The following is a 10054-nucleotide window of genomic DNA, read 5'->3' on the forward strand; positions in this document are numbered from 1 at the left end:
GTTCAAATTTAGGGTATTTGATCCGATCATTAAAGTCTCAGCCTTCCATCTTTAGTTGGGGGATCTTCCCCAACACTTTGCTCAAACAACACTTCCTCCAACAACAATGGAGTGTATGTGGCATTTTTGCCCTCTTTTTTCCTTTATCCGCATCTATGTCTATCATGATGTCAAGTTTAAGGAACCATTTGTTGGTTTAAGGGGGCTTGACACAGGTTCAGAGTGTGTTGCGAAGCAACAAAACCCTCAACCACTGGTTCTTTTGGAAACAACCTGCAATCAAATCACAGTCTCACCTGAAGCGGTTATGGGAGGTTGCAGAACTAGGTTTCTGCATCTAGAGGGATATGCACATTGTGGCGTCTGTGTGTTCACTTATGTATTATATCTACCTACAAATTCAGGTACAAGAATAACTTCACGTTGATGATTAAATTCATAGATTAGTACTTAACGCATAGAAATAATTGAAAATAGTATAACATGTATTCTTTCACTTAATTTGGTAAAAAGCATGCATACCGATATCAAAATGAAGAGAGAATGAATAGAAAAAGATACATAATACGTCGTAAAAACTTCTTCTTTATTAATAAGAATCTTCAACATGATATTCCCTGACCTATGCACCCAGCTGCAGGTGGTCTGTGCACTCAGTTGCAGACTCTTCAAGGCCTCCGCACACTCAGCTATGGAGCCTTGAGGCCAAAAAATATAGACTATAGATACAAAGACTCAATTCACTTATGATTTCTCTCATGACATTATTGATATTCGACAAAATTTTACATCTCCTTATATAGGTTTCGATGCTACAAAAAAATCACCCACATACTATGGATCCAAAAAAAAATGACTAAAACCCAATACCCATTACAAAATAAGGGGCTTTGACCCACCCCAAAGCCCCTAAAACTTCATCAGCTCCGCATGGTCCTCTCCTCTAAATACAAAGTCTTCGACCCAAAACTTGGACCAAGTTGGGTTGCGTCCAACAATGGGATACCAACTGTTATGAAACCAGCTCAAGAAAAGATAGAAAAGATAGATCGACGCCTTAGAATTTAGCCTCTTCGAGGGGGCAACCTCCTTTACATTACATAAATGAACAATTCTTGTATGATTCAAATGAAAAAATCTCCTTTCTATATATAGGAGTCTAAGGAGTCACAATATAACCCAGCTGACCTAACAATAATAATATAAAGCCACAAAAATAACAATAGAGGGATTCTATGGGGCACAGAAATAACAATATGGGGGTAATAGGGGCACAAAAATATAAATAAGGGGTATAACTATAATAGTAATGGGGTAATCACTAGTATTATAGGGACCCAACATGCCCCTCTCCTTCAAAAAAGTGTTGTCCTCAATGCTTGAGTAATTCTGGATACTTCTGCATAAAATTCTCATCCTCCCATGTGGAATCTTCAGCGGATAAGTTCTTCCACTTGATAAGATACTCTGAAATTGATCGATTTCGTAGCTGTCGAGTTCTTGTTTCTGTGACTACTTCCGGTTCCAATATAGTTTTTCCTTCCTCGTCAAGTTCTGGCAATATTGTTTGAATTGGGAGCTTGTCGCCTATAACCTTCTTTAAACATGAAACATGGAAAACTGGGTGCAATCGAGAAGCTGCAGGAAGCTCCAATTTGTATGCCATAGTACCAATCTTTTGCAACACCTTGTGTGGACCATAGTACTTTGGTGATAGTTTATTATCCTTCTTAGCTTGCTTTAGGGACATTTGCTTATATGGTTGTAGCTGTAGGAACACCCAATCACCTACATCAAAATTTTTTTCACTGCGATGTTGATTTGCCTGTTGTTTCATTCTATTTTGTGCCAACATGAGGTTATCCTTTAAGAGTTGGAGGACTTGTTGTTGATGTTCAATGTGATGTTCCACTGCCTGAACCTTAGAATTTTCTTTTAAATATGATGTGATGGATGGTGGTTGATACCCATAAAGTGCCATAAATGGGGTCATTTTTGTTGCTGTATGGAAGGAAGTGTTATACCACCATTCAGCCAGAGGCAACCATTTGACCCATTGTGTCTGTTTATCAGATACAAAGCAACGAAGATATCCTTCCAAATATTTGTTTACTATCTCAGTTTGCCCATCAGATTGAGGATGATAAGATGAGCTATGAGCTAACTGAGTAGCAAGACAAGAAAATAATTATGTCCAAAAAATTCCAGTGAAAATGGGATCTCTGTCACTTACAATAATCTTTGGGTTTCCATGTAGCTTTTGAACTGTTTCCATAAATACAGTAGAAATTGTACTGGCTTTAAATGGGTGTGATAATGCACAAAAGTGTGCATACTTGGTAAGTTTGTCAACTACCACCATGATGACACTCTTTCCCTCAGACTTGGTTAAACCTGTGATAAAATCCATTGAAACCTCCTCCCAATGTCGGCTTGGAATGGATAAAGGTTGTAATAGACCCGGTGTCTTAATTGTTTCAACTTTATTGTTGGAAATAATACTGAGAGGGGGGGTGAATCAGTATTATCAGATTAATCAAACTTTTTCAATGCTCAGAAACATATACGCTACTTCAGTTAAGTGAACCAGCGTGTACACGCTACTGTGACGAAGTAAAACAGCGTATAAGAAGAAAACTCACAATTTAGTTAGCTTGTTCTTCAATTAAGTGCATCAGGACATTATTCACCACATTAACAGTAAATATGTGCAGTATAACAGAACAGATAAAAAGACACACGCATGAACACCAAGATATAAGGTGGAAACCCAATGTGGGTGAAAACCACCTGCTGCAAGTTGTCTCTATCTTTCCTTAATATGAAACTTCAGTTTACAATCTTTTGTACTGGTGCAGCCTTATACCAGTACGCAGGCTACAACCTGCAGAAGGCTACAACCTTCTCTCGTTCTCCAAACTTCCTTGGAAGGGAGCTCCAACCCCCTTTGCTCTTGTACTAGCCAAGATACTAGTACGTAGGTGCTGACCTACAATCTTCCTTCTTTCAGGTATCACTTTTCATACATTTTCAGACTTGGATATTCCTAAAGCACAACATTACAATCTGAAGACCACAATTCATTCAATTTCCACAACAGATCATTGAAGCATAAAACAACCAAACTTTGAATCACTGAACCACTGAACCCTGTCAATCACCAGTTACCAGAACACAGAGCAGACTACAGAACTCTGCAATAACAGTCAGACCCCACTGTAAACCCAAAATCAAGCTTCAAAAGATATACGCTACTTCAATGAGCAAAACCCGCGTATACACGCGCTTTTACCGAAGCCAACCTGCGTACAGATCTAAAAAATAAACTTTCTCAATTTGCAGCTGTACCAGACATTAGTTAGACCCAGAACGTAACATTGCGACAATATGCAGATCTAGAAATACGCATAATCAACCATATCATGATAGTGCATTTCAAACCATTAGATCCCGATCTATCCTTAGATCTAGTCTTCCATCAACCGATGTGATCTCTCCTTGGCTTAGATCAAGCAACTCAGAACCTGCATATCAGATCTCTTTCTCTTTTAGATATTCAAGCCTTGTCGAAAGATGATTTTGCCTAATGATCTTCTTCTCCTTATATAGTCTTAGGCCTAGCTCAATACCAAGAGCCAAAACCATAGTAACACAATACCATCAACTTTAAAACTAGGGATCGACACGCCCGTCGAGACATAATGGTCCGAAATCATAGGCACAATCTTCCAAGGACTAACCACCATGGACCAAAGGAACCTTTCCACATACACGCGCTTTTTCTGAATCGAACTGGCGTGTACACGCGACTTGGGCTTAACGAAACGGCGTGTATGAGCTTCCTTGGCATGCTGTACTGAGATCTGTCTTCTGATTAAGTTGCCATCACCTCTGAGTGAGTTGCCATCAAGGACAACACTTAAATCATAATGCCAACAATCTCCCCCTTTGGACTTGATGGCAACCACCACACCAAGTCACTCTCCCCCTTTGACATCAAGGGCAAAGGGCTGTGCTCCCCCTGAGGACATGCTGATACCTCTGCTTGGCTGTGCTGACTCGTGCTCCCCCTGACAGTAGGCCAGATCAGCAAAAGATGTTCTTCAACAAGAACCAAGACTTATACACCATAAAGGACCGTCCTATCACCAAAAGACTCAATACATACATCCATACTCCCTACCAAGAGGGGACATATCAGAAACAACCAATTATATTACAGCATTCATCCCAGGCATAGTGGGGAAACCAACATAGGCCGTTACATGACCTTGACACCATAAAAGAAATATGACAAGAGAGATACATGACATAGAGACAACAGATCTAGACCAAGACTTAGGAAAGGCACCAGCAGCATCTGATAAACATCTTGTTAGATCAGCAACCAGGATTTCTTTCTGAGCTCCTTCTCTTGAAACCAACGACCAAAACATCTGAATGCCAACAATGCTTTATGAGACTTTTAAGCTGCTCCCCCTGAACCTGTGCCTGTTGCACTCCCTGAAACTGTGCCTGAAGAATTCTGACATTCCCATTGCTGTTCAGAACTCCAGAGTTTTCCCTTGCTGTTCAGAACTTCATATACGCGATTTTTCCTGTATAGAACAGCGTATGTACGCGGATATACTTTCTGCAACAAGCGTCCAACATATACGCGACTTACCCATCATGAAACCGCGTGTATACGCGCATATCCCTTCCGTAACCTGCGTATACCAACTTTTCTGTAGAACAAACAAACTTCAACAACAGGATGAAGCATCAACTACTCCCATCTTTTGTCTGAGATATTCAAAAGTTTCCCTGGGCAGTGGTTTTGTGAGAATATCAGCAACTTGCTCCTTAGAAGGAACATACTCCAACTTGACCTTCTGCTCAAGCACTTGTTCCCGAAGAAAATGGTACTTGATTGGTATGTGCTTGGTCTTTGAGTGCATGACTGGATTCTTTGAAATGCTGATTGCACTTGTATTATCACATAAGATAGAGACAGGTGGAGTGCAAGTGATTTGAAAGTCATGCAAGGTCTGCATCATCCAAAGAAGTTGTGTGCAACAAGATGCTGCAGCCACATATTCTGCTTCAGCTGTAGATAAGGCAATCGAACTTTGTTTCTTGCTGAACCAAGATACTAATCTGGAACCCATGAAGAAAGCACCTCCACTTGTGCTTTTCCTATCATCCACACTTCCAGCCCAATCTGCATCTGTGTAAGCATGAAGAGTGAGATCTGTATTTCTAGGATACCATAAGCCATAGTTTTGGGTCCCTTGAAGATATTTGAAGATTCTTTTGACTGCCTGAAGATGAGTTTCCTTTGGGTTGGCTTGAAATCTTCCAACCATTCCTACTGCATGTGTAATATCTGGTCGAGTACCTGTCAAATAAAGCAAACTCCCAATCATGGATCTATAAGTGGGTTGGTGAACTGCTGCTGATTCATCATTTGCACTGAGGCTACATCCTGTAACCATGGGTGTACATACTGGCTTTGACTCTTCCATGCCATACTTCTTCAAGATCTGCTTGAGGTATTTGGTTTGAGACAAGAAGATACCTCCTTCATTTTGTTGGATTTGCAATCCAAGAAAATATGTCAATTCTCCAAGAAGTGACATTTCGAATTCTTTCTGCATAACCAAGGCAAAGTTTTGACTCATGGTCTCTTCATTGCTGCCAAAAATAATATCATCTACATAAACAACAAGAATTAGCAATTTGTTATTTTCAACTTTTATATAGAGATTGCTATCTGCTGATCCTTTTGAAAAGCCTTGTTGGTGAAGATATTTGTCCAACCGATAGTACCAAGCCCTTGGAGCTTGTTTGAGCCCATAGAGTGCCTTTTTCAATCTGCATACAAGGTTTGGATCATTCCCAAGAATGAACCCATCTGGCTGCTCAATATATACTTCTTCTTCTAAGTCTCCATTCAGGAAGGCTGATTTCACGTCCATTTGAAATACCTTGAAGTTTTGAAAGCTTGAGAGAGCAAGGAACATTCGGATGGCCTCTAGTCTTGCCACAGGAGCAAAGGTCTCTTCAAAATCTATTCCTTCTTGCTGTGCATACCCTTTACAAACAAGTCTGGCCTTGTTTCTAATTACTTCTCCATTTTCATTTAACTTATTCTTGAAGACCCATTTTGTTCCTATTACATTCTTATCTTTTGGTCTAGGAACTAATTCCCAAGTGTTGTTCCTTTCGATTTGCTCAAGTTCTTCATCCATTGCTTTGACCCAACATTCATCTTTGCATGCTTCTTTCACATTTTGTGGTTCAATGGAGGAGAGTAGAGCCAAGTAGCTTGAAGCTTCTGCAAGTGTCCTTCTTGTTTGTACTCCTGCTTCTTTCTGCCCCACAATCTGAGTTTCTGGATGATTCTTTTGGACATATCTGGATGGAGTCTTTTCTTCTATTCTTGTCTGCTCCTCTGGTTCTTCTTGAGATTCTTCTTCTTCTTGAGGTTCTTCTTCTTCATCATTTCGCCTTTGAGAGTAACCTTCATCTTCTTCAATGTCTTCATGATGAACTTGCCTAGGAATATATCCCTTCTCATCAACCACTATATCAATGCTGTCAACAATTCTGCCAAGTCTTTTATTGTAGCACTTGTATGCTTTGCTATGTGGAGAATAACCAAGAAGAATGCCCTCATCTGCTCTAGGTTCAAGTTTGCCAAGTTGCTCATCAGTATTCTTAATATAACATTTGCTCCCAAAGATTTTGAAATGCTTCACGGAAGGAGTTTTACCACTCCAAAGCTCATGAGGTGTTTGAGTGCTGTTTACTCGGACATTTGTTTTGTTAAGAATGATAACAGCAGCATGTGCAGCTTCACCCCAGAAGGTTGCAGGAGTACCTGATTCATCGAGCATAGCACGAGCCATTTGTTGGATAGTTCTGTTCATTCTTTCCACAACCCCATTTTGCTGAGGAGTTCTAGCTGTAGAGAATTCTCTTCTTATCCCATGTTCATCGCAGAAATCAAAAAATTCATTTGATGTGAACTCCCCACCTCTGTCAGATCTGAGGCACTTAATTTTGTGTCCTGATTCATTTTCAGCCAATGCTTTGAAGGATTTGAATTTTTCGAATGCTTCATCTTTGTGCTTCATAAGCCCTAACCAAACAAACCTTGAGAAATCATCAATGAATAATATCAGATATTCTTCTCCTCGAGGTGTCCTTTTCCTAAATGGACCACATACATCTGTATGGACTAGCTCAAGAGGCAAGCTAGCTGATCCTTCCTTCTCTGGAAAGTTAGTTCTGGTTTGCTTTCCAAACTGACAAGATTTGCATATGGTGTTGTCTGGAATTTTGATATCTGGAAGATCGCGAACTGCCTGATATTTGCATGCTTTCCTTATTTGTGAGAAGCTTAGATGTCCCAACCTTCGATGCCATAACCAGTGCTCTTCATCCTTGCTAAGATAGCATTGTTGTTGTCCTTCTTCAAATATGTACAGATTATTTGGAGTTCTTTTGCCTTTGAGAACTGTTTTACCTGTATCAAGATCACGAACAAGACATCCATTCGATCTGAAAATAACCTCGGTTTTTTGATCACACATCTGGCTGACACTTAGAAGATTATGCTTCAATCCATCAACATACAAAACATTTCCAGCCTTGACCTTTTCTTTCAAAGGAGCAATACCTTTTCCTTTTATAGTTGCAGGAGTATCATTTCCAAAAGAAACTTTCTTTCCCTTTTCTAAAGTAGAATAAGATTCAAGTTTTTCTTTATCACCTGTCATATGTTTCGAACATCCACTGTCAATGTACCATAGATTTTCCTGTCCTTCTGCATAAAACGCTATCCCACATCTTTCTGTCTGAGGTTCTTTTATTCTCCATTTTTTGGTGCTCGTGGCTTGTTCCTTTTTCTCCTGAAACCTGCTCCTGCATTCAGATTCTTTATGACCAAAATTATTGCAAATAGAACATTCAACTTCATTTTCAAGAACCGAAAAGTTGTTATAGGTCCTCTTTGTAATCCCTGTCATACTTCTTTGTTTTTGAGCTTCCCTAGTCATGATTGTTTTATATGCAACACATTGAGCTGCTTTGTGACCAAAGTTATGGCAAGAAAAGCATTGTCCATTGAAGAAGCTTCTGCGGTTATTGAATCTACCAGCCAACTGATTGTAATTTCTATTTTCATCTATTCTTGTGCCAAACTGAGAAGATTTTACCTGTGGTTGGTTGTAGCTTTTGTTCACCCTTAAGAAGGATTGTCCCTGATAGTTTCTGTTTGTAATTCGTCCCTGCTTTACCTGATTATCTTCATTGTTCTTCTGCTCATTTCTTCTTGCTGCATCAAGATAACTTTTTGAGGTGGATGCTTGAGAGGTTTCTCCATTATAGCCCAAACCTGTCTTGTTTAGAGGAGACCGCTGCACATTGATAATCTCATCCAAAGTTTCAGATCCTTTGACAAACTTAAGATTAATAGCTTTTGTTTTCTCAATTTCTTTTCTGAGACCAACAATTTCACCTTCTAGTTTTTCAAGATGTTTTTCCTTTTCATCAATTTGAAATTGCAAAGTATCAATGATCACACTCTTTTCTTCTATGCATCTCTTGAGTCTAGTAATTTCATTATAGAGATTATCCACATCTACAGCATCCTCATAATCATCATCTTCAAATGCCATTAATAGCTTATATTTATTACCTTGTTCATCTTCATCACTGTTTGATAAGCCATCACTATCTTCATGGGTGTAGTAGCTTTTCTTATTTGCACTTTGTTTCTTATTCCATCTAGCAGGTTCTTTTCCTTTATCCTTATTAGGAAATTTTGCAGCATAATGACCTACTCTTCCACAAGCAAAGCATTTGAAAGGTAGCTTACCTCTGAACCTTCCAGCACCCCTTTGAAGATTTCTGACAAAATTTGATTCTTCTTCCTCTTCTTCTGGAACATGGCTTGCTTCATAGTAATCTTCTTTTCTTGATGCCTTAAAAGCAGCTTCCCTTCTGTCTGATGGACCTCCCTTTCTCATTTCATAAGCAGTTAGAATTCCATGTAGCTGAGACATAGTGAGAACTTTGAGATTTTCCTTTTCTTCTATTGCAGATACTTTAGATTCAAACTTGGGGGATAATGATCTTAGAATCTTTTGAACTACTATAGTCTCTTTTATTTCTTCACCCAAAATTTTCATACAATTAACAATCTCATCTACCCGAAGAAAATAATTAGCCACACTTTCATCATTATACATCTTGAGGGTCTCATATTGAATCCTGAGAGTTTGAAGTTTAGCTTGCTTTACCTGTTCATCTCCTTCATAGCTAGTGATCATTTTGTCCCATATCTCTTTTGCTGATTTGAAGTGCATGACCTTCATGAATTCTGTTTGAGATATACTTCCTAATAGAGTACTGACTGCTTTTGCATTTGTTTCATATGCCTTTTTCTCAGCTGGATCTGTAGGAGTAGCTGAAGGAAAAGCATAGCCTGTTTCTACAATGTCCCAAACTTCTGTACCAAGAGATTGAAGATATGCAGTAACTCTTACCTTCCAATAATTGAAATTTGTTCCATCAAAAACCGGTGGCCTGATTGATGCTTCTTTCTCGTAGTTGCTCATGATGAATGATCTTCCTTCAAGCGATCAAGCTTCTCTGAAGGACCTGCTCTGATACCAATTGTTGGAAATAATACTGAGAGGGGGGGTGAATCAGTATTATCAGATTAATCAAACTTTTTCAATGCTCAGAAACATATACGCTACTTCAGTTAAGTGAACCATCGTGTACACGCTACTGTGACGAAGTAAAACAGCGTATAAGAAGAAAACTCACAATTTAGTTAGCTTGTTCTTCAATTAAGTGCATCAGGACATTATTCACCACATTAACAGTAAATATGTGCAGTATAACAGAACAGATAAAAAGCCACACGCATGAACACCAAGATATAAGGTGGAAACCCAATGTGGGTGAAAACCACCTGCTGCAAGTTGTCTCTATCTTTCCTTAATATGAAACTTCAGTTTACAATCTTTTGTACTGGTGCAGCCTTATACCAGTACGC

Source organism: Pinus tabuliformis, chromosome 8 (genome assembly GCF_031772625.1).
Source record: "Pinus tabuliformis cultivar Carrire ecotype Pingquan chromosome 8, CPIR1, whole genome shotgun sequence".
In the NCBI taxonomy this organism is placed as follows: Eukaryota; Viridiplantae; Streptophyta; class Pinopsida; order Pinales; family Pinaceae; genus Pinus; species Pinus tabuliformis.